This window comes from Cryptotermes secundus, unplaced genomic scaffold (genome assembly GCF_002891405.2).
Source record: "Cryptotermes secundus unplaced genomic scaffold, Csec_1.0 scaffold1647, whole genome shotgun sequence".
Taxonomy (NCBI): Eukaryota; Metazoa; Arthropoda; class Insecta; order Blattodea; family Kalotermitidae; genus Cryptotermes; species Cryptotermes secundus.
In genome coordinates, this window is record NW_019726261.1 from 179,963 (window position 1) to 187,644 (window position 7,682).

A 7,682-nucleotide genomic window follows, 5' to 3' on the forward strand; every position below is an offset into this window, starting at 1 on the left:
TGTTTCGGCCTCTAACGGCCATCATCAGGTGTATACTCTTACGTTGCTGCCACACTGAACCCAGTCTAAAATTTAACATTTAAAAAACACATTGTTATTTTCTTCGTTATTATCAACATCTACCTCGTTGATATCTGTCTGGTGTGTAGATTAGATTGCACACGTCAATTTTGATTTTCCTGTACTAGCACTATAAAATCTTCAGTTATAATTTTCAAATCCTTTAAAATTTTCTCTAAATTTAAAATTTTTAGGGTTACTCGCCCCATGTCTAAAGTGCTGCAGCGGCTAGTTCTTGTTTCCACACTGTACAGGTGTTATTCTGTGTAGTCTTCCTGTGTGCGTGCCGCTGCTTGTCTTTACTACGTGTGCTCCACACGTAGTAAAGTGTAGTGTGTGTATAATATACAAAGCGCACATAAACGTGGAATACTGGAACTCCGTTAAATCGATCAAATACATTTGTAAGTACGTGAATAAGGGCAGCGACATGGCAGTTTCTGGCGTGCAACCAGAAAGAAGTGATAGGACTGCTGTCATACATATCGATGAAATCGCACAGTATCAGGCTGGAAGATACACAAGTAGCAATGAAGCTGTATGGCGAATTCTTTCATTTCCATACATGAACGAAGTCCAGCTGCTGTTCACTTAGCAGTACAGGTAGAAAATGGACGCGTTTATTTCACAACTGCAAATGTGCAACAAATAGCCCTGAATCCATCGGCTACAACGTTAACTGCTTTATTCGCATTATGTCAAAATGACGCGTTTGCGAAAACACTGCTATATTTGGAAGTGCTTACGTATTACACATGGAATTAGAGTAGAAAATCATTTGAACGACGCAAACGAGGAGAGCGAGTCGACGGGCAAACTGGCATATTCAAAGAAACTACGATAGGCAGATTGTACACCGTGCATCCCAATCAAGATGAATGCTTCTTTCTTAGCATGCTGTTGGTAAATGTGCCCGGTGAAACGTCTTTCCAACAATTGAGAATTGTCAACGGCGTTACACATGCCACTTTCCGCAGTGCATGTCAAGCTCTGAATTTATTGGAGAACGACCGACACTGGGATGTATGCATTATGGACGCGTGCAACACGTCACATCCACATCAAATTCGTGCATTGTTTGCAATCATATTGACCGCCTGCTCTCCTTCATCTCCAACAGAGTTATGGGAGAAATACAAATCGCACATGTAATTTTTAGTTGAAATCGTTTAAAAAAAAAGGTTAAAATTACTTATGTTTAATCTAAATCACTCAAAATTTGGTTAAAATTCTTTACAGAATATTAAAATCATAAAGAAATTGTTTAGCATTCCATAAATTAAATTGAAATCATTTAAAATTTGGTTACAATTACTTAAGTTTTCATGAAATCCTTTAAAAGTAGGTTAAAATTTATTGAATTAATTTGAAATCGTTCATTAATTGGTTGGAATTCCTTATATTAACTTGAAATCGTGAAAAAATGAGTTAAAATTCCCTAAATTATCTTCAAATCAACAAAAAGTCTGTTAGAAAAAAATAGATAAATGTGAAATCGCCAAAAATATGGTTAAGGTTCCAAAAATTATCTTGAAATCAGTCACAAAATTGTTAAAATTACTTAAATTAACTTGATATCGTAACGAAATGGATAAATTCTTAAATTGCCTTGCAATGATAAAAAATTTGTTAAAATTCCTTTAATTAGCTTGAATTTGTTCAAATATTGGATAGAATTCTTTAAAATGTCTTGAAATCATTCACAAATTTGTTAATATTACTTAAATAAATGTGAAATGGCCAAAAAGTTTTGACAAATTTCCTTAAATTAATATGAAATCGTCCAAAACAACAAACGCGTTTCCCCGGAGATGAGAGGATAAGAGGTTCCGTTGCGTAACAACGAATGAAACCAAACACGTCTACGAGGTGTTCTGTGCTAGCATAACAGATGAAACTAACTCTTCGATAAGGTATTCCCTATCCCGTCCGAACGCTGGCTATATGTATAAGAGAGTGTAGCTCCGGCGACTGTTCAGTATCACGAGTGTCTCGAGTATCACGAGGTCACAAGTATCACAAGAGATTCCGAGTCAAAACACAGCAGAGATCCTGAGTTTGCACTCAGAGTTTTGGATTCGGCTCTGGCAGCGTTTTCCCGGTGACAGACAACAGAAGGCTCGTTGTATAGCATTCGCCGAGGTATAAATAGTCCAGCTTGGAAAAGACGCAGTCAGTCTTGGGGCAGATGCCGAGGGATATAGAAGAGAGTCTGGAAGTAACTGCCGAAGGAGTCAGTCTTGGAATAGCTGCCTCCGAATATAAACAGTTTCGATTTATTTTCATTTTGATTTAATTATTTCGTGTGACATTGCGTTGGAATTGGGCTCTGTCGTTTACCATAGCGTTTATTTCGTGAGCATTGTTTATTTTTCATTGTTTTCATTTCGTTTTCTTAACTGTTTCCCTTATTTTCCGGTGCATTTGGCGGTGGGATTGAGCTGTGTCGATTGATCTGCGTTCGAATTGAAATATTTCGTCAGTATTTTTATTTTTTTTTTGTTTCTTTGTTTTCCAGTTCGTGTTCTTTCCTTTTTTAATGTTTTGCAATTTCACATGTTTTTGTTATAACTTTCTTTCTTCTTTTTCCGTGCAATCGTTCTGCTTTAGTTCATCCAAATAATGCCTCGCAGAAGAACAAGCTTAGGTCGTCGTACTCGCGGAGCGGAAGCAATGCGTCGAGTAATTTCAAATCAAACTGGGGAAGAACGGGCAGACTGAGCCACAGCAAGGCGTGGCCGGGCACAGCTAGTAAAATAATAAAATATACATTCATAACCATGTTTGAACATAAGATATTGTGACGTGTTGTGCTATGGATGACGCCCCTCCCTCCCCGCCAGCCGTGACATGCCGAGCGGAGCCGAAGTGAGCCAAGTCCCAGCACACTGGTCGCTACGCAACGCGAGTAAACAGCGGCTGCTAGGCAAAGCGGGTAAACAGTGGTTGCGAGAGACGACGGCAATCACAGCGGTACCCATTACGTAACAGGAAAACACGGCACCAGACAACTGCGGTGCCTATTATGTGGCTGTTTTCTGTTGTCCTGAACGAGGCTAAATAAGGAACAGCGAAGACTATTCACAGTTAGTCCTCAAGTTCTCAAGGCAGCAGTTACGAGTTATGCATTAGCCAGCAAGGAGTCAGTTAACCAGTCAATAGCTGTCTATCTTTCATCGGAGTATTTGTGATACTGCCAATGGCAGTAATTGTCAGATTGTAAATTGTGATTGTAAGAGCGAGTGGAATAAATTCGCTACATCCAATAAGGCGTGAAGTTTGATTTGTTTCATTCTGGTCCGTCACACTAACAATTACAAATATAAATCACTCCATCCAATGTGACCTGTAAGTTTTTTACTACATGAAAACTTAACACCCTTACATGTTTCGGTCTCTGTGGACCATCTTCAGAGGGCAAACATCACTACAAATAGGAAACCACCATCACATAAATTGTTTAGACGTAAAGTACGTACACTTATATGCTACAATACATAGTACACAAAATTGAACATTTCACAAACAGCAGTTTCCTGGGAATGTAAAGTTTTTTATAAAATTGTATAAAATTTCTTGATGCTAATTAAAAAAAAAATTTGGATTGTCAATAATTAAAATTCGTAAACCATTCAGGCTCATGTTCGTCCTTCCATCGTCCCTCTTATATGGGGCAGATATTGTGCCACCATGCTGTGTTTGTGAAATGTTCAATTTTGTGTACTATGTATTGTAGCATATAAGTGTACGTACTTTACGTCTAAACAATTTATGTGATGGTGGTTTCCTATTTGTAGTGATGTTTGCCCTCTGAAGATGGTCCACAGAGACCGAAACATGTAAGGGTGTTAAGTTTTCATGTAGTAAAAAACTTACAGGTCACATTGGATGGAGTGATTTATATTTGTAGGCGTGAAGTTATTTGTCGCGTTATACACCCAACACGTGACAATATCTTTGAACATAAGATTATAAAATATACATTCCTAACCCATACAAGGATAAATGAAAACACTAAGAACCACTATAAATTAGTGCAGTCATATACAATACACTGATACAGTTATAGTGGATACATAAGCTGTGTAATTATATTATCCGTAGGAGAGACAATCAAGACAAAGTTTTCATTGAGAAGTTGATTTACAATATTCATCAATACTATAAAAAGCATGTTCAGTGAGATAGCTTTTTAAAAAAAATTTGAATTCTTTAATATTTTTGGATAGCAATTTAATGTTTTGAGGGTAAGTAGTTATAAATCTTGCTACCCGAGAACAGCACTCCTTTCTGAACTATTGATAGATTTGTAGAAGGTAAATATAAATGTGATTATAACGTGTATTGATATCATGAATATCAGTATCAGCTATAAAATAATTTCTGTTCTTAATGACAAAAAGAAGGTGAAAATGTACTGGGACTGAAGTGGCAATATTTGTAATTTTTTAATAATCCGCAGCATAAATCCAGTCTACCCAAACCAGATATAACTCTTATTATTCTTTTTTTTAATTTTGAAGATACTCTCATTATGAGGGGCATTACCCCAAAAGATAATACCATACGACACTAAAGAATGTACATAGGAGTAATAGGTCATCATCATTGATTCAAGTGACATAAACAGAAGTTCATGCATTTTGAAGTAAAGTGTTTTATTGCCAAAATCATGAGTTTCTGCACATTATTGTAACTGAACACAGAATAACAATATGAGTTAAATAACACTGACTACAGTAACTAAATCTGAGAGAAAGAAATAACAAAAAACTATAGCAAACAAATTAATTTAAGGTTAACTACTATCCACCTTACATGATATGGCAGTCCTTGGAAGGGACTCAAGTTCTGAACAGTCTCTAGTGGAATTTTATACTGTCAGGCGTATAGATTGGTTTGGATTGCTAATTGGATTTATTGAATTCTTACCAAATGTAAGTACAAGTAACTCTAGCATTATCATTATTTCACAGTTTTAACAGTTCACTACAGCACACATCTAGTCTTCTCAGTGGGAAAAGGGTTTCTTTGGTCAAATCAATTAGATTTATCTAATCTAGACTGGGAGGATGAAATTAACGCAATAATTATGAAATGCAAAACCTGATTAAAATCGTGAAGTGTGTGAAGCACATTTGGTGGAGAGCAGATCCCATAATATTAATGAGGCTATAAGGCACTTAAAAGGTTGAGGATGGAATATGGAACATTTTTATTTCACACACTTAAGAAGAAACAGTTACAGAAGCTAGAGAAGATATAATATAGGTAAAGTGCTGGGCTACCAGAGTAGCACCCCGACCAATATAATGGTAGCAGAAGTCAAAGGAATCCCAATATTTTGTAGGTTGAAACAGTTGGGAAGGCACTATGTGTCCTGTTATATATCAGACCATCACCCAATGGTCAAGTTGCTGGAAGAATTATCAGTCCTAGTCAATAATCCATGGAGAGGAGAACATTAAAAACCACCGATCAGCAAATATTACAGGGAGGTAACTCCTCTCAGACAGTTAATCCAATCAGGGAATTGTACCCTTGCCTTCAGCTACACATACAAAAGCCTCTTCTATGAGGCCAGGGTATCTTTTGATGAAGGAAGAAAATAAAGGAAGCAGAGGATCACAACAAGGAATTCAAAACACTTTTCCACAAAAGAATGAGAACCAATAAATGTTTTGCTATTGGCAGCTCAAAATTGAGAACAAACCATTCGTAGGATTCATATCGTTAGATATAAGTGATGTTGACAGATGGAAATTCAGGATAGCTATGGGCTAAGATAAAATCCACAATCACAGTGGAAGCACTAGCAATTTGTGAAACACTAGAAATTATATAAAAAAATAGATTCATAGCAAAATTTTGCGATTTCATTGGACTTGGGATGCATGCTAAAAGGAATCAGTAACAAACTGCTCATTACTAAGATGCTTAAAGAAAAAACAGAAAGACTGAAATCTTGGCAGGGAAAAAATCCCATTTTACTGGATCCTGGGGCACTATGGAGTTGAAGGTAACAAGACAGCTGACTCAGGGGCAAAGAAATCAATAAAACAAGGCAGAGATAATCAACTACTGTTGCCAGTGGCAGATCTTAAAGCCCAGTAGAAAAAGAAAGGCAAAAGGGATGTCTCAGTTTCTCCAAAACAAGAGAGGATAAAGCTACTTTGAAAGGTACTGGAAAAATCGCTCATCTCCACTCCAATTTTAAAGCAAGCCTAAGCAGACTTAACATTGTGTCCATGGCTGAATGCGAATGTGGTGCAGGCTGCAAATGGAGGGACATATCTTCTGGGACTGTAAGCTGTATGGGGACAAAGGGGCAACAATGACAGATATTCAAAAATCGTGGGGCGACTGCTGTGATAGAATAAGATGTTTATAAGGTTGTGCTACAGAGAGCTGGATGGGAATTGTCTAGGCCTTTTTTGAATATGTCTTTATTTTTTTCAAAATAAAAAAATCCCTACGAGAGTTGCACTTTACCAGCTAAGCATGTAGTTGACCAGTCGGTGACAATGGTGATGCGGTTGACGTCCAACAAAAAGGAATACTGTACATTTGTCCAAGCATTCAGAGCAGTCCAGAGGTTGTAGAGTGTTTAGTTTGGCTGATAACCTAAACTTAAAAAGTTTACACTTCACAGAAATAAGTCGGCTTATAGATTACTTTTGATGTGAATCTGCCATCTAGCAGGGAAAATGTTCACTGTCCCTGGCCCTTAAGATTTGGTTTCCTCGGGTAGCGGTACCATAATACAGCAGCCATAATATGATGGTGAATAGTGCTGTAAAGCAAGAGCCAAGGGCTGGTGTGTTGTGGCGGTGTGTCATGTAGAGCGTGTTATAATATCAAAGAAGAAATTTAAAAATGGATGATCTCGACTTGGCGTTATTAATATTTTTGGAAGATGAGCACTCATCAGAAGACGATATGGAACGTTTGGAGGCAAGTGACATTTTCAAAACGCGTGCTTTAGTGCGACGTCATCTGCACTGCAACGAAGACAAAGTCAGGGAATATTTTCGTTCAACACCAGTGTTGTTCGATTATGTACTGAATTACATAAAAGGTGACCTAACTTCAAAGCCATACAACATAAACAAAAACCCAATATCCCCGGAGCAAAACCTCTGTGTATTTTTAAGGCGAGTAATAAACAACTACATAATGTTTAGTTTTTCATACATTTATTGCACTTTTATTTTGTAAGTATATTTTGTTATTTCAAATCAAATTTGTCATATCATTTAGCAACAATATTGTATTTGCTAATTCTCTTTACTCATTTGATGTAAATGTGGGATTTTCAGTTGATGCAGGGGACATCAAATCTCCTAAAACGTCACTGTGACAGCTGCTAGTCGCTCATGATGTTGGGGCACTGTATTGTCTTTGGGTTGAAAAATGTTGTAATTCAGCATTACCAACCAACGTGGACTTTCCATCCTCAGTTGTGCTTGTTCATATCGAGGAAGGTTTTTCATAATTTTCGCCACAGACATGAAAAAATGGTCTTTTTCATCAAATTGATCTTAAGTAGCAGTTACGTTGTTGTATATGGTGACACCTGGTACAGATTGTTGTAAGGTATGGGGATACATAGAGTGTAATGA